Below are 18,244 nucleotides of genomic sequence, written 5' to 3' on the forward strand. Positions count from 1 at the left end.
CTCCCATGGCAGGCCCTCACAGCCACAGTCAGAGGCAGAGCCCCAAGGCTGGAACAGGAATGGCAAGTCTAATGTTGCTTTGTGGCTGAAGGCCCACATGGGCTAATCAAATCAGGTTCCTTTGTTCCGGTTCCTACCTACTGCCGCATACTCTACCTAATCTCCCAACCCCTTCTCTGTTCTCTCCCTTCACCGCACTTCCCAAGCAGCCACCCTTCTCACTCTCCTTGCCTCGAGAGGGAGGCTCTCCTTTTCCTTTGGAGAACAAGGAGCTCAGAGAGGAAATATCAGGCTCTGGTCTTCCCATTTCTCCACTCCACAGCAATGCCATTCTGGTGATCCTGAACTTTAGAGCCCATTAGGAGCGCCAGGGGTGATGCAGATCCTGACAGGGGCTGGGATCCTTGAGCCACACTTGGGGACCCCCTGCCTCCTAGACTCTCCTCAAGGCTCCTGCATATCAGCAAGCTATGCCACCATGTAGGCATTCGAGACCACGGGCAAGTCCACCAGCTGCTCTGAGTCTGCCTTGGTCAAATGAGACTCCACAACATTTCCTGCCCACCTCATCCTTCTATTGTGAGGATCCTGCTGACAGGGTGTGTGTTACTGCTTTGTTAAACTGGAAAACACTTTTTCAAAGAAAGGAAAAAGCAAGGTTTTGCCACTCTTCGGCTTTGTTTTGGCACCAGCCAACAGCCTCTATTCTCATTCCCAGAAATTCCATATTCCTCTCAACCTCAGCCTACTGTCGACATACTCTTAAGTGTTTCAGACAGTCCTGTGATTGTTGGATGCAAAAGACATCAATTCATATTGGCCAGTGTCCAGACATAAGCTACATCTTCCTGATAGCAGTTCTGTTTGCCAGAGACCTGTGGGTCCCATGCATAAACAGGAGGCCCTCACTTCCTCTCAGGGGCCTCAGACAGGCAACATATGCTCTCTTTCCAAGATAAGGCCTTTTTGGACAACAAAGCACTTAGAATATTTCCCTTGTATCAATAAGAACAAACACAAATGCCCACCCCAGCATTAGTGGGACTGATCTGGCGGGGGCAGGAAAGAGTTAAGGCATCATTTCCATTGTGTTGTTATGAGCCACTGAGTATCTTTGAAGCCTAATTAAAGTGCACTCTTTCAATGATGAATGAATTAGCCCCAGAATAAGCATCGCTTTCCACCATTTTCTGTTTTTGTGTCTTTTAACTATTTTAAGAGGAAAACACCTGAGCCCAAATCCAAAGGGGGCAGTTAGTCATAGCCAGGTTGGCTCTGATTTACTGGGTCCACCAGTAATTCTTTAATCTCATTGGAAGCTCCACCCGCTACTCCTTAACACATACCACTCTTTCTGTGTTACCTCTCACGCACCCATATCCATAGACTCCACATCCATTCTTGGAATCACACCTCTGCATATTATCTGCTGACACCTTCCTCTCTGTCCTACTCACCTCAACTCCAGTTAAGCCCAACCCTCTCCTAGTCTGTGCCTGTACCCAAAGCCACTGTGCTGATCAGCCTCCATTGAAATGGTGACCACAAATCTTGGTAGTACCCTATATTTTGCTGATCAAACCCCTCTCCCACACCTCTCCATTTTCTCCAATCCCCCATAGCTTATTCACCTCCTCCCACTCTCCTTATTTAGTTAAGAACACACATTAGTGGTCAGAATAAAACTATTTCATTTTCTCCATGCAAATCCCCCCAGCCCTCTGCACCTGCGCCCCTATGCTTGTCACCCTCCTATACTGGAAACGAACTCTCCCAGCTCCTACCCAAGGCCAATCCCCTACTTGTACCCAGATCCCAAACCTCTCACACTTCCCTGAGAACTCTGTTCCTGCTATTAATTCCTCTGGCATCAATTTCTCTCTCTGGTCAACAGTTCTGCTGGCATAGAAATACACTGTAAGAGCTCCCATTTTTCAAAGAGACCCTTCTTGATTATCTCCTCCATCAATGACCCAATTTCTGCTCCTCTTTTCAGCCCAACTCCTTGAAAGGGCATTGCCCTCCATCCCCTTTCTGTAGTCTCCTGTCTTCCTCCCACATGCCCAGCTGTCCCTTCTCAGTCTCCTTTGCTGGAATCTTCACTTCTCTCTGATTCCAGACTCTTCTTTCTATCTGGTTAGACTCACTTCCCCCACATGTCATCCACACACTTGAAACTCCCAAACTGATCCCTCCAGCACAGACCCGTCCCCTGAGTTCCGGACCCATACATTCACCTGCCACGGTGGTTGGGAACTCAAAGACTAAAAGTAAAAAAGATCCAAGATAGTGAATCCCTATCTCGAGGGGTGGTGGGGACCCTGAAGCCAGCAGGGGAGCCTGCAGTTGGAGGAGATGTAGTATCTGCATGGAGCTGGGAGGTTCAACTCATAGCAAGCAGAAAAGCAGAAAGCACCAACTTTCAGAACTCCTGGGATGCATTTTGGATCACGAATAAGTAAAGAAAAGAGATCCTCACAAGTTCCAGAATCATGAGAACAGAGAGGAGAGATAAAGCGAGAAGAGGAAGAATTGGTAAATCTGGGGGGAAGGACACAGGGTGGGAGGAGTGGGGGAGACAAAGAAAGACGCAGAAGACAAAGGAAGGAATGGGTAAGAGAATGAAAATAAGAACCCAGAAAAAAGATTTGGGTTCTTCCTTATTCAGGAGACACAGCCAGAATTCTGGCTGAATTCTTAACAAGATGTAGAAACTCAATTCTCTGAGTCCGCCCTAAAGAGTATTTAGCACTATTACTAATAACAGTTCCCACTTATCAAGGTGCTTCCTGAGTGCTAGACGCTTTAAACACATGTCCTCATTCAGTGCTTGAAACAACCTGTGACCCAGGTGTCACTGTCCCCATTTTCAGAGTAGGGAAGTCATTGACTCAAGACGTCCTAGCAAAGGGTTGGCAGAGGAAAGACGCACAGGCATATCTTATCCCAACACCCATGCAGGCAAATACCACACCACTCAGCCGCAGGAGACAGACCTGGAGAAGGACCCTTCTCCTGTCCCAAGGAGACTGAGGGGCTGGTGGGCCACTCTCACGGAGCACTGGACCTCTGACCATCCAGTCGCTTCCCAAGTCAGAGGGCTGCCCTCCTGCGCTTAAGGTCCTGCTTCCTCTCCACGACCCCTGTCCCCTGTCCACACTCCAGGTGAATCTGAGCATTTGGGGGAACCTGTCATCCCAGCCCCCACAGCTAATCCAGGGTCCTGGATTAAAAGCATTCCTGAATTACCCCAGGGCAAAATCGGGTCAAGGCCACCTCCAAACCCCGGCCTCACAGAGTTAAAGGTGAGCAACTGGAAGAGCTTAGAGGCAAAGAAGTTAATTAGCTCCCTAAAACTAAAAGGGGCAGAACAGAGCCTGGGCAGAGGCAGTGTAGTTACAGGAGGAGGCCCGAAGAAGAGAGCACTCGAGTGGAAGCCCAGAGCCTCAGGCCTGCACGGCCCCCAGGGAGCACTGAAATCTTGGCAATGACTCTTGGGTGTCTGTTTCCTCCTCTATTGGATCCACTCTGAGGCCTCTTCTCTGCACTCAATGGCCGAGGACAGGGTGGCACTCGGGCCCAACACAGTCTCCTGTGGGACAGAGCCTGACCTCTGGAAGGCCAGAGCTGGGCGACATCAACGCCTCTCTGCAAGCATGCACCCCACAAGTGCCCCGGAACCACACAGAAGATGCCCAGTCTCGCCCCAACCCAGCTTTCTCCACCTGTCTCTGCAAGCAGGGGAAGAGGTGGATGAGGCAGGGATTCGCAGGCGTGGGTGGGCAAAGTGGACAGAAGAGGCCTCTGCTTCATGACATGATCAGTGATGGGGGTCAGGGTAAGATATAAACTGCCATCTCCCTTCCACAAACCCCTGGCACGGTGCCTGAAACTTCCACCACTGAAGTGACCCTCGTGGCTTAAAAACTTGACTTCCAAAAAGCCGCAGTTAAAATGCACAGCACTTTCTCAGACAAGTTAACTCGATCACGGGTTCCTCACTCGGTCTACTCAGAGCTTCTGTCAGCACCAGAGTGAGCCTTGGAATACCTGGTCCAACCCCTTCTTTAAACACCTGAGGAAACTGAGCCCTCCAAAGGTGAAGTGACTGGCCCAGGGCCACAGGGCAAGGTGGCAGCAAGGCTAGAATGTTGCCCCACGTCTCCTAAGTCCTTCCACGGCATGGACTGGCTCCTGGGAGTGTAACTCGGGTGGTCTGGAATCATGGCGTCCTGCTCCTGAGCTGCCCCTGCTCCTGTTCAGCTACCACAGCAAAACCCCTGGGGCCTCGCCAGCTGACTCCTCCCTGACCCTGCCTTCCGGAAGGATGAATGCACATCAAAACCCTGGGGCCAAAGTATTCCTGGGTACTGTCCATTCCGCATCCAGCTCCCTTTTCCACAGCCTCCTGGGAAGGAGAAGTTTCCAGAAGGGAGAGCTCTAAAGGCTTTCACAGAAAAAGGACCCTTCTAAGAAACATTCCTCTGGACAATAGGAATAAGGCAAGAAAACAGGGGGAAAACAGGTTTGGTTTTTAATGTTGCATTCTCACCAACATGGCATCCTGGAACTTTGGAGTTCATCCGACTGATATCAAGTTGAATCCCTTATTTACAAAGATGGAGAATGAATCTCTTTTGAAGCAGATCAACCAAATGACGCCTGAGGCCTTAAAATGAGGTAATGGGAAGGAAAGAAGTACAGAGAAAGGACTAGTCCCCTGCCTGGGATTGAGACGGAGCTCTTTGCTCTCCTCCGGACAGGCTCACAGCCACCTAAGTGGTCCTGCAGAGCTTCCTGGCATGGGGGAGCCTGGCCAGGACAGCTGGCTCTTTGCAATGACCCAGTCAGCCCTTTCTGGGAAACCTAGATTCATTGGCATACTGGCTAAATCCACAGTGCTGACCAGCCAGTGGGTAACAGGACTCACGGCCAGGATGGATTCTCCCCAGAGAATCCCCTGTCCTTGCCCGGCAGGACGCTTGCTACTACAGAAAAAGTAAAGTGTCACAGAGGAGGTTGGGGGAGAGGGAACAAGAGGGAGCAGAAGCCCAGAGCCCTTGGTTTGAGAAATGAGAGGGAGAATTCAGAAGGGCCATCTTCCCTGGACAACGGTTAGAAAGGAATGAACGCGCACCGGCCGTTGAAGTCAAATAGACACGTACATCTGCCTGGCTTCGGGCAGGTCACTACCCGACATCTGTCCTCCTCATTCCCCCAGCTCCCAAATGGGCCCAACATCCCAGGATTGTTAGAGGAGGTGATGAGATCAGAGGACCCATGACGGCGTGTAGCTCCTCAATGAACCTCATTCTCCTTCTCTCCCTTAGAACACAAAACCCCATCTGGTCCACAGGAGTGGACCAAGAGTAAACACCCTCCCCGTAAGCCCTGGAAAGAGGCACAGGGCCCTCCCGGGGAGGAGGATGGCTGTCCCAGTGGCAATGGACTGACTCATTTGACCAACCGTCCTTAATTTCCCTCTTCACATTTCGGGAGCCCTAGAGTGCTCTTCCCCCAAATGAGGCATGCAGCAGAAATGAGCTGTGATTAGCACAGCAGAGAGACCAGAGGATGGGGGCAGGGGAGAGTGAGCTGCAGAGTTTCCTGGAATTAATGGAGAGGGAGCAGGAAGGGCAAGTTGCTGTCTCAGAAGATCTCGCTCTGCGCCAATCACCAGGCAGGGACTTCTTTTTTGAAGCCAACCTTCTCAACCTCTGTAGGGCAAAATCAACTCTGAGGGCTGCCTGTGATAGACCTAATGTGCCGTTAGAGGCAGGCCTGGGGTGCTTTCTGCAGGGCACACAGTTAAATTTCAAGCTAGCATGTAGGTGATCTAGGTGGATGCATGAACCAGACACAGAACATTGCGCGAGAAGCATTTAACACTCGGCCCCAGCGCGTTGGCTGAACCAGATTTGCATCAACATTACGGTGTAAAGGCAGATGAAGGAAAGAGAGATTTTGAAAGGGTTTGGTGAGACAGTGCTGTATGAGGCCCAGGTGCTGCATAAATGTCAGCGGGGGTGGAGTAGGGAGGTAGCAGGGGGAAAGAGGGGTGGATCTAGAAGCTGGCATCCTATTGCTTTTGCTTTTCTCAGAGGGAAGATGGCTATTACTCTATTGTGGGTTTCAATTCTGTGCTGTCAGATGACCTTTTCAGTCCAGGGCTCTGCCACGTCGGGGCACGCCTAAGCCAAGACAAGTGCCACTGAGCGTTACAGGCAAATAATAAGCAAAGGCAAACACACTAAAGATCCAGAGTCTAGTCCAGGTCCCGCCACTTCCGTGTAGCTTTGACCAAGTCACAACCCTTCTGAGTTTTGGCCCGCTCATCTGCTAAGTGGGACAGTAGCCCCTGACAAGGCTGCTGGGAAGATTACCTTGAAAATGTGGCTGTAATTTAGCACATCAGGAAGTGCCAACCATTCTTGGCCACCCAGAGATGGCCCCACTCTTTGGACTCACAATCCATGTTCCTCATGCAGGGCTGCACGTCTTTCAGTCCCGAGGGCCAGCAAAGAACCCACCGACAAGACGAAGTGGGGAGACATGAGCACAGGAGGTAGAAGGGAAAGCGAGGTCCCAGGAAGTGCGATCTTAGGACTTCTTGATTCCCCCACAGGTAAAGCGGCTAAGGGCAGACAGGCAATGGTGCCAGAAGGTGCTTCCACACCCAAACAAAGGCAATGGCCAGAATCGGAGCCTTCTTTCCTCAACTCTCCTCAACCACGTTCAGTGACCTATAGCTCTAAAGGACACTTTTTCAAATAAACTCTCTCTCCAACTCGACTAAAAGGACAATCAGAGATTTGATCCCAAATTTCAATCGAGCTCTTAGATACAAAGCTCTCTGGGGCCAACCGGCCTCTCAGGATATCCCATACTCCTCCCCAACGGTGTTACAAACCAGGAAGGGGTAGAAGAGCACTTTCTCTGGTTTCAGAATAATCCTTGGTGGAACAGACCCACAGAATCACGTGACACTTAGCGAGGTGAACATTTCATCAGTTGGACACGCATCACACAGAAGACAGGATACACCGGGGTTCTGTCACAAGTCCTTTAGAAGGAATCCTGACCACTTTTTTTCCCTCACAGGGGCTAGGATCCCACAGTCATGACACAGTCCGAGGCGGCCTGGTAGGGAAGAGTATATAAACCCAAACTTCTTCACGTGCATAGCTGGGCTGCCCTCACACAGCCGTCCTCAACATTATATTCATCCTGCTCAAGGGCCCAAGATGCGCTGGCTTCCTCCTGTTCCTATTTCCTGCATTGTTGATCAGGCCCCACCATGATGGTGAATGCTGTTTGCATCCTCTGACTTCTCTCCACAGCCTGGGATCTTCCCCCACTCCATTCAGGTTCATCTCACTCTGCCTGCAGCCCCACTGTGCCGCTCACACCTCAGAGCTTTTGCTCAGGTATTTCCCACTCTCGGTGGCCTGTCTTCTCTTTGCTCACCCCAACTGCAGCCCAACTGCGCTCTCCATGCAGTGCAGACCCCCCTCGCTATTCCAACCTGAGCTGGAAACTCCCTTCGCTCAGCCCGGGTGGCACCCACATTTTGTACCAACTTGGCACTTGTCTTGAATAATACGCTAACCACCTGTCTCCCCTCTTTATGAACAGAAAAGAGGACTTCCACAGTGGAGAGGGTCTGAGCAGAACAATCTTCGACTGGAAAACTCAGACATTACCAGCTATGACTACTACCATTGTCAACTCAATCTCCCTGAGCCTCAATTTCCATGTCTGTGAAACAGGAATAGTAATCTGAACCTGAGAAGGTGGGTATACAGCCTTCACAAGCTAACATCTATAAGAAGCCTATCAGTGACTAGCACATAGAAAGTATCCCCAAGGGGCGCCTGGGTGGCTCAACTGGTTGAGCATCCAAGTTCAACTCAGGTCACAATCTCACAGTTCGCAAGTTCAAGCCCCACATCAGGCTCGCTGCTGTCAACACAGAGCCCGCTGTGGATCCTCTGTCCCCCTCTCTATGCCCCTGGCCCGCTTATGCACACTCTCTCTCTCTTCTTCAAAAATAAACGTGATAAAAAAAAGAAAAGAAAGTGTCCCCAAAAGTTTGTTTCAATTCCCCTTTGTTTGTCTTTTATGCCCTGCAAAACCTAACACAGTACTGCAACATGGAAGACATTCAATAAATGTTTGATTAATTGATCAGAAGCATAAAGCAAACCGATAACCGGAGGGTCATTATACAAAACACCAGTATGTGGTCAAAACATATTGATCTATTTTTTTCAATTACGGACAAAAGGTTGATGTCTACAGAGGGAAAACAATCTATTTTAACTAAAAAACTTTTCAGAATTACAAACTGCCAGTCTCTTTGAACCCATAACTCAAGTCAAGGAGAAATTTTAGCATAAGCGTTCACGCTAGCAACTCATCACACCATTCCTTCACCCCTTCTTACACAAGCTCTCTCCATTCCCAACCTCTTTTACATTTCAGGTCCTCAGAAAGTTGACTTCACATACTACAAATATAGTACAATCCTTCCTACGTCTTTAACTCAAACACAGAGCAAAACTATAGGAGTTTTTTTTCTAAGTTACGTGGAAAGAAGCCTGAGCACAGGTTTTCCCAAGCAGAATTTTGGTTTTATACATATAAATATAAAATTAACTTTGTCTTTTAATAAAACCTTCCTTCCCCTACCTACTGAGTTGGGGAGAGGGGAGTAGACAACCATGAATATTAGTGAGGCCGTTCAACCAAAATCAAGTTGAGAATAATATCCGGGTCCTGGGAGCAAGTACGAAATCCATGCACCAAGGATGATGTTGGACATGGTGAAATCCAAGGAGATGAGAACCATAAAGGAACTTGGGGTTTTCAGCAGAACCATTTTCCCTCGTGGCCTTTTGGCCTTACTGTCCTTTCCAGTTGCTTCTCACTGTTCGTCTTTCACATTTTTGACAATTCTCTGGAGGAAAATGTCTCTTGCATTCACTTTCCAGCTGGCGTCTCACATTACCCAAACAATGGAAGTCCCCATAAGGCCTTGGGGCATTGCTTCAGTATGAATAGGAACAAGCCTAGAAATGTAATTTTGGTTAATGATCACAACACGCGTCCATAAGACCAATTCCCGCTACGCCTCCCCACTCCCTGGTGGTGAGTTAGGCACTAACTCTTTCAGGTTACCCAGCTACAATTCAAAGCATTGCCAAGCTTGACGAGACCCTGAGAGGTCATCTAGCCCACGCCCCTAACTCCGCGCAGAAGTATTTGGCTATCAGTGAGGTCACATCAGCCTCCATAGTCAAAAATTCTTGCTGTCAAAAGAACTATTTGTCAGTCTGTTCCAAGCCCCAACTTCTCCCGTCCTCTTGAGAAGCCAAAAAGATCAGTGTCTTTTTCTCAATGATGCATATGACAGTTATTAAGTGACCCCAATTCTCTTGCCCAGGTTAACCCCAAATCCTTTGCCCTTTCTTACAGGGCTTATTATTGTTCATCCTTTTAATTATTGCTAATATTCTTCTCTGTACTTTTTGGGTTTTCCAGTTATTTTCAGCTATTTCAAACACAGTGGTGTCAAATATTAAATAGAGGTGAAGAAATGCTTTCCAGCCCTTGCACGTTATACCCAATATAACCCAGCTTGGCATCGTGCTAACTTAAAAATAAACAGCACGCTGCTCCTTCAGCTAGTGTTCCACTACGGCTTCCAGATCCATCTCAGCTATGATTGTGTCTTGCCAGGTGATCACTAATAGCACAGTCACCATAATTATATCAGTCAGGTGGGTACAAAACCATTGATCCCCACTGTTAACCACCTCACACCAAAGCATTTCCTATTCTGGTGTAAGGAAAGACCAGGTAACCGAGGGATTGTGCTTCTAACACCATATTCATGTAGAATACAAAACATAGGGTTTTCTAACTAGAATCTTTCTCCTTCTAGTCAATGCCGAAAAGCTGACAACTGGGTGACTTCAGTTACGATCACGGGGTGGAGCTTGGAGCAAACAGAGCTGACATACAACATATTGATCTCACCCCCTCACCCTGTTAAGAAAACTAGGAAGTAACTCAGGGAACTTAGCAATAGGCACCAGTAAAACACACCCTGAGATCTGAAAAGTTACTCATTCTCTCAAAGCAATGCAGTGGCCTCTCACAACGGCTAAAGAGCATCTCTTTGATGAGTTTGGCAAGGCAGCTGCCACCTAGCATGACCAGCTCACGGGCTACCTGTCAGGTTCATCCCATACTCAACTTGTAAGAGGATTTTAATTCAGCAGTAGGTCTGGTATCAGGAATCTTCATTACCATCTAAGGAAGACAATCATTTGTCAGTTCTTTCAGGATGTGAGATACTGAGTTGGAGACTCCGTGTTCTAATTCTGAATATGACCACAAACAACTGGGCTCTCAGGATGAAATGCACCTCAGCAACATCCTCAATACCTCATAACTAACAATTTCAGGGAGCCACAGCTATTGGGGAATCAGAAAGAGACCATTTCTTTAACTGCAACAACCCCACACCTCCCAAATTGGGCTCTGCTAAATGTCCTTTAGCATTTATCTCCCACAGAAACTATAGTCGATGTTCACTTAGCCCACAGGAGCCATTTGCATGAACTCAACTATTTTAAAGTTGGTCTTTTTTCATACTTAAGTTGGTAGAGATGAATGATGTTAGTCATTATGCCTCCAAGAGTCACCATTATGTATGGCCAGCATGTCGACTGGCTGGATTATTTATAGGTACTTTCGGTAAGCACCGTACTATTGTAGTTTGGACTCGGCACCCAAACGAGAAAACCTAATAGCTTTCTAACACCTTGTGGCGGAATTTTTTGGATCAGAACACTTATCCATATAGGCCTCAATATGGCTTTCATTACTGACCATGAAATGTACCTCTTGCCCTTCACCTGGTGATGTGAAATTCTTTTCTTAGTCTTGCCACTTATAAAGGTCTTAAATATCACTACCAGCACTCCCCACTGTAACAGCATAATACTCTGTATTTCTAACTCAGGATCAGCAAACCCTGGCCCCTGGGCCAAATCTGGCCAGCTAGCTGCCTATTTCTGTAAATAAAGTTTTATAGGAATACGATCATGCCCACTCATTTATATATTGTCTGTGGCTACTTTCATGCTACAACCCCAGAGCTGAATAGTCGCAACGGATGTCTGGCCTGCAAAGCCTGAAATATTTACTATCTGGACCCTTACAGGAAAAGTTTACAGAGTCCCCATTATAAGACAGAAGGGGTGCTCGCTTCGGCAGCACATATACTAAAATATAAGACAGAAGGGAAACAAATTGCTTATTCAGAATAGCCTTCTCCTCACCTGAACCAAAGAAAATAAAGCAAGAAAACAACCCTGACCCAAAAGACTACCTTTTACATGTACTTTGCATGAATTCTGTGCCGATGCATCTAAGATGTGAAAGACTTAAGACAAATTTAAATAACAAAGATTCTGGAGTGACATATATATCTTCATATAAAATATAAAATTGCATATAAAAAATATAATATAAATATGCATATCCCTCCAGAATTTTTATTTAGATTTATTTTAAGTATTTTACATCTTCTAATCTTCTGTGCATCTCATTTCAGAGAACACTTTGTAAAATATATATTTATTTATATACTTTTTAAATATACATACATATATACTTTTTTTAATTAAAGGAATTTCTATGGGGCGCCTGGGTGGCGCAGTCGGTTAAGCGTCCGACTTCAGCCAGGTCACGATCTCGCGGTCCGGGAGTTCGAGCCCCGCATCGGGCTCTGGGCTGATGGCTCGGAGCCTGGAGCCTGTTTCCGATTCTGTGTCTCCCTCTCTCTCTGCCCCTCCCCCGTTCATGCTCTGTCTCTCTCTGTCCCAAAAATAAATAAATGTTGAAAAAAAAAATTTAAAGGAATTTCTAAATTTGCTCTTTGGGGAAGACAATAAAACTTGAATTGAGTTCTTGTCACATGGAATAATTTAGAAATCTTAGAAAAGACAAGACGGGTAAAAGGAATGTGATATAATAGATGACTGGTCAGCAATAAGAACAAAGTACAAGAAAAACAGAGAACAAAAAAACCATAGCTTTAAACTGTATAGCCCCGCCCAGGGTTTTAGAGAGATGCTCTTTCATTTACGTGCAGAGGGAAGGGGACTGGATGGGGGAACGTCTTGTACTAAACTGCATCCTGTATCCCTAATGTGCTCAATAATGACCTAGCTCCATCCAGAGACCAACCCAGGGACCCATCCCCAGCACATAACAATTCTAAGTCAGATTACCATTAGACACATCCATAGAGGAAGTGAAGGAATTTGGTCAAGGCATTTCATCCTTCAACCTTACCCAGACTGGAGCCCTCAGGGAAGGCTGTCCCAAAGTCGTCAAAGGGTTTCTGGCACACACTCACATTTAGTTTTGTCCACACAAAATTGATTTTCAGTGTTTTCAATTTATGACCAACATTTTGGGGAGATCTCACCAAAATTTTTGAAGTTTTGGTCCGTCTTGAAAAACCTGGGCACCTGAGAACCCTAAGCCCTCAAGCAGCACCGCCTGAGCTGGTAGTGGCTGTCCCACTCAGAGCACAGATGCTGTCTGGCTCTATACACTCCCTACGACTCCCTGGTGTCTCCCTGTGTCCCAAGGCTGAGCATCAAGGGCTGCCTCCTCCCCCTGGCACTGTTAATCGTCACTCATTAAAGATACCTGCTCCGTAGGCATCTCAAGTTTGACGCCAGAGCTAACCTTTTATATGAGCTGATATGTTTCCAAACGGATGAGGAAAGTGATTTTTCTCTTTGTCATTCTTTGGCTCTTGATCAGTGACCATCTACAGACATCAAGCACGTGCATGCTTTGCCAACAATTCACCGTCATTTGAAAAAGGCAGTCCCTTCCCTCATGAGCTACCAGTAAAGACATTTGATTCTGCTGGGTCTCCTCCATCCCTTAGTTAATTTACACTGATACTACATCCGTATGCTAGACAACTTATCCCTACAAGCAGCCAAAAGACAATACCTACAAAGAGGTAGGTATGTCATAAGGTAAGACACAGCTTACGGAGAGAATGTTTGCCCATCAGAATCAAGGCACCGTTTTGGAGGGTGTAAATCAGAAGGGAGATTTCGGGTGCAATCATTTCCCTCCTGAGAAGATATTTAATCCCCTTGGTGACCTCTGAATTGGATCTAGTGTCTCAAATTTAAGTCACTTCAGGAAGCGGGTGATACTTAATAAATGTGCAAAACTTCTATTTACACCAAGTGTCTATCAACAGATGCATGGATAAACAAAATGTGGTATGTGCACACCAGGGAATATCACTCAGCCTTCAAAAGGAATGAAATTCTGACACCTGCGACAATATAGACACACCTTGAAGACAGTATGCAAAGAGAAATAAGGCAGTCACAAAAGGACAAACACTATACGATTCCACTCATCTGAGGTATCGCCAGTAGCCAAATTCATAAAGACAAAGTAGAATAGTGGTTGCCCGGGGCTAAGAGGAGGAGAGCGTGAGGAGTTCTGTTTAATGGCAACAGAGTTTCAACAGGAGATGAAAAAGTTCTGGAGCGGATGGTGGTGGGCTGTGCAACAATGTGAATGCACTCAATGCCACTGCCCGCTAAAATGGTAAATTTTATGTAATGCATATTTTACCACAACAAAAAGAAAACAAAAGCTTAAGGAGGGTATATTGGCGGGGGGGGGGGGGGGGCGGTTGCTTTTTACTGGTAGGGAAACTTATAAGTCCGTAATAAATATCACGGTGTGACAATGCTCAGAGGGCAAGACTATGGCCTGAAAGGCCAGTCTGGTTCCACCTGACCTAGAGCACCTATATGAGAACAGTATTCACTTCCATACACAAGAAGAAACCTATCATGGGGTCTGGTTTATAGCCGTACCAACTGGCCGCTTGGGGACGCTATATACTAAGAGCACCTTTCACGCAATGGAAATATTAACCCCCAGATTTTTCCAAACACACACTAAGTCTCACATTCTTATGCCAAACTATTCTTGGCATAGAGATAATGGCAACATGGGACAGGTATATCAAGTCTATACACATAAACAGGCTCTCCATGGAGAGGGTGACAATGGCTGCAGTGATGGTGGGTGGGCGACAGCAACTATAGACTCAGAGAGCAGATACCGGCATCAACGCTGGGCACTGTTCGCTCCCCAAACCTGTCATCCAAGCCAGTGGCAACCACTGTTTTACACTGTGCTTCTAAATAAAACAGAAAGGTCCAACACACCTTGCACGTGCAAGTGGGCAGAATCCTTTCAAGACGGCATGAAAGTCAAACTCAAGTAGGATGAGGTTGGTAAAGGAAAATTTACAGAGATGCTATGGGAGCATTGGAAACAGACTTTTATTTAACAGAAACTTACACAAATTTGATACAAACCCTACATTATGCAAAGCTTTATCACAATTCTACACATTGTAACTTGTGGGAGTTGGTTGGAGAGTGGGTTATTATTATAATTATTAGCATTTTGAAAAGGGACCTTTTCTATCAGAAAACGTCACAGAAAAGGGCTACAAAATGATACAAAGACACTCTTGGTGATCTCCCGCCCTCCACCCCAGGACTGGCCTCGAATGAGAAAGCTGAAAGGGCTAGCAGGAGGTCTGTGCCCATCCAGTCTCCCCTTTCAAAGGCAAAAGAGAGATTCTCAGGCTAAGAACCATTTCGGTAACACTGGCACTCAAGGACTCTTGCTGATGAGAACATCCAGCGTTAGATTACGCATTCATTATTGGGACTCCGCTTACAAGTGGGGGACACTCAAGAGCATGGACACGGAGAAGACCTGGAATAGAATCGAGTGGCCCTGCCGATCAATCGAGCTCCTTCGCCAGGCCACAGACACCGTGTTGAATTACACAGGCCAGCACGTTCACTTCTACCCACACGACCATAAAAGGACATGGTAGAACACATGTCTTTCTCCTTTACCCCCACCAGCAGCTGAATTTGAGGTTTCCATCATTCAGGTTGGCCTTCCTTGCCCTTGGGGACACTCTAGAACCTTAGGCCACCCCAAAGCCTGCTCAGTAGAAGTCTCCTCTGGAAGTTGTTAGGTGACCAAATTAGTATCATCTCAGCTGATGCTTATTTTGTTGTCTTTTTTTTTTTCCTCTTTCTTCGCTGCATTATTTTAAACAAAGCTGTCTGTGTTTGAAAATGTTGAACTCGCAGAGATACAGTTAGTCACTAGATGGAATTCTTTTCTGAACTAGGCCTCGTCAGACATGACAACCAGGAGTCGAGCTGTTTCTTGACATCCAGATGAATGGGGTTTGCCTATGGGGGGGGAGGGAGTTTTCTGGGGAGTAGGGAGAGACTGCTGATAGCCTTTGTGGCTAATTTATTTCTGTCACGTCTTAACACATAACCATGTAACATCACCAAGGCCTCCAACAGAATTTCGAAGAAGAAAAAACCAATCACTCCTCACTTACCACATCCAACTGGCAGAAATAAAAATACCTAAAGCACATACATGAATGGCTTTTTTAAAAGCCCGAGAGAGCAGAGGTGATCTTTATTTTCTCATTAAAAATGTGGGGTCTTTTTCCTTAGCGTTAATATGAAGTCTTTATTTAACATTAAGTAACTCTTTTGATTTCGTGTCTTCACAAAATTGCTTTTAACTTTTGAAGTAGAAGGTACTTTAAACAAAAATACTGTGCCACGCCGGCACTTTTTTTCTTTTAAATATTGAAATAAATAAAATAGTTAACTCTTTTTTTTTTTTTTCCGTCAGTTTGTTCATGTTCAGTTATTTCTACGGTAGAGCACTTCCAGTCTGACCTGGGTACTTTCTCAGAGACACTTAAAGAAAATGTAATGAAGGATTTTAAAAAGGAAAAAAAAAAATATATCTTCTTATTGCACACACTTAGGCCATTCCCAAGACTTCTCTGAGCTGAGCTGAGCTGAGTTGCGCTGGAGGCTTTTCCACAATCCAGGCTCCTGTGTTGGCTGAAACACACGCGCAGGAGGGGGCCGGGCAAGGGAAGAGGAAGAGGAGGAGGAGGACAAGGAGGAGGAGGCGCAAATCAACGTGGCTCCTTTTCACCTTCTTCAGAAATGGCTTGCTTGAAGGATGCCGGAGTCCCCAGGTCATAGAGTTGACTGCAGAGGGAAAGGCAACGAAAGATAAAACAAAAAACAACAGCACAGGACAACTACCTAAAAAAAGGAAAGATTAAAATGAAGGGGGTGGTGGAAATGACATGAACTGAAAAGAAAAAAAAAGAAGAAAGAAAGAGAACATACTACCTACGGCCATGCTAATGAGACCATGGCTATGTGCAAGGAGAATGTGGCTCGTGTCTCCTGTGCCCTGAGCGTCAGCAGCACGAGGTCGGCCAGAAATAGGGCAGGTCAGCTGCACTTGGGCAACCAACGGACACAAGAAACAGAGGGGACACAGCTGGATTTTCAAATCCTAGGTGGTGTAGCAGACAAAACCGGATGCTGGCAAAATCTATCATTTTTTTCTCCTCTACTTGGAAGCTGAATCTTTTCACTGTTAAAATGCCCCAGAAGGACCGTTACGATGCAATCTGTCTGCCTGTCACCTAAGTGGAAATGAGTTGTTCTACGGTGTAGGACGAGTGGCAATTACAAAAACCCCAACCGATGCCCCATGTGGCCTCAGGCCCAAAGGACACTGCTTCACGCACACACCCTCACCTCCAACCCCAAGTGATTCCAGGGTGTCAGAATTACTCAGGGAGAGAACCAAGCCAAAAGATCCATTCCAGTCCTCAACTAGCCCAGTGATCCCAACTGTCAGCCTTGGAACCTGGTGGCAGTTCAATCCTGGTGGGTCCTTTAGCCAGGATGAGTACCAACCAGGAATGGATTTGGCTTCTAGCTGAAATGAAATCTGCTAAGTTATTTTAGGCTTTGGAATGGAGTAGTCTGCACAAAGGAGGAAGCAATAAAACCAAGTATTATCACATTTCACCCCAGAAGCAGTCCCTGAAGGCAGAGATGCGTGCCCCTAAACAGTGCCCGTGTCACGTTGGGCTGGGTGGCAAGGGAGAGAGGAAAGGAGGGAGGGGCCCAACTGGAAAATGGCCAAGGCAGCAGGGAACAAACCTCAAAACCAAATGAGTGGCTCAGCCTCCTCCAGGTTGAACCCCTCCATCCCCCATCTTTCTTTGTAGTACCTAAGGCCTTACTCACTGGTCAGGGGCACAGGACTGGTATAGAAGCACTTCCAAAACTGAGACTCTATCTGTATACTTATGTTTTCAAGGGGTGGCTGAGAAGAGCCTCATTTCTACCCACCACCAAGCCATCCCCTGACCTCTTCTCCTATTTCCTTCCCCTCCATCCCATCCCATGCCCTTCCACTGTCTCACCTCTCAGATGTGCTTTCTTGGTGTCCTTTCCCAGACCCAGTCCTCATCACTAGTGCTCATCTCTTCGCTGTCCCACCTGCCTCTAGCCCCTTCGCTCCTCTGATAAAATTAGTTGGCCTTCACAGCCCCCACAGATGCCTGCCAAGTGTACTCTTGTTGGGCACCCAAATTTTCACTCCCCACCAGGAGTGTTTCTGTCCCTCTCCCAGTGCCCCCGACCCCTCCGGTCAGATATCACCTACCACTCTTCTACTGAGTCTGTCTCATAATCATACCTTCATGACCCTCCAGTTTCCTCAAATTTTCATCCTTGGCCCCCCAAAACACACACACACACACACACACACACACACACACACACACACACACTTTTCTTCTTTTGTTCCATTTAAGCCACCTGGAAAATAGCTGGTTGGTTCCCAACTTTGTGCTCCTAACATCCATTTTCTCCTTCATTTTCTCTGGCTGGGCCAACTGCAGGCCATTGAAAATGTCCCGCTGCGCCTCAATCCCCTTCAAGGAGGCTACTTTTCCATCCCTCCACATATCCTCAACTTCCTCCCCGCCCCCCCCCCCCCCCCGCCTCTGGTCCTCACACCCTCATTCTTCCTCCTAACCCCCCACCGCTCCTTTACTGGCTCCTGGATCTCTTCAACCCCCTCTGACTTGACCAATGGATGCTGTGTCCAGAAAGGACCTCTCTAACATTTCTGTCCACAGTATTTATTGAGCATCCCCTATGTATGGAATGAGACACTAAATCCTTCCACTAATCAGCTCAGAAGCATTGCTCAGTGCTCAGTTTATTTCAACAAA

The 18,244-nt window shown here is 46.9% G+C and overlaps 1 protein-coding gene across 8 annotated transcripts in view; it reads right to left on the minus strand.

Annotated features, from left to right (window-relative positions):
* Positions 1–18,244, minus strand: part of DPF3 (double PHD fingers 3) — a 307,348-nt gene that overhangs the window by 36,600 nt on the left and 252,504 nt on the right. For 2 of the 8 annotated variants that reach the window (XM_045060172.1, XR_006599771.1), the window contains exon 10: positions 14,396–16,187. The exons of the other annotated variants lie outside the window; for them this stretch is intronic. The gene's annotated coding sequence lies outside the window, so the exon portion shown is untranslated. Of the gene's footprint in view, positions 1–14,395; positions 16,188–18,244 lie in introns of those variants that run through there. 8 annotated transcript variants of the gene reach the window in all.

The sequence above is a fragment of the Felis catus genome, chromosome B3, assembly GCF_018350175.1.
Source record: "Felis catus isolate Fca126 chromosome B3, F.catus_Fca126_mat1.0, whole genome shotgun sequence".
NCBI lineage: Eukaryota > Metazoa > Chordata > Mammalia > Carnivora > Felidae > Felis > Felis catus.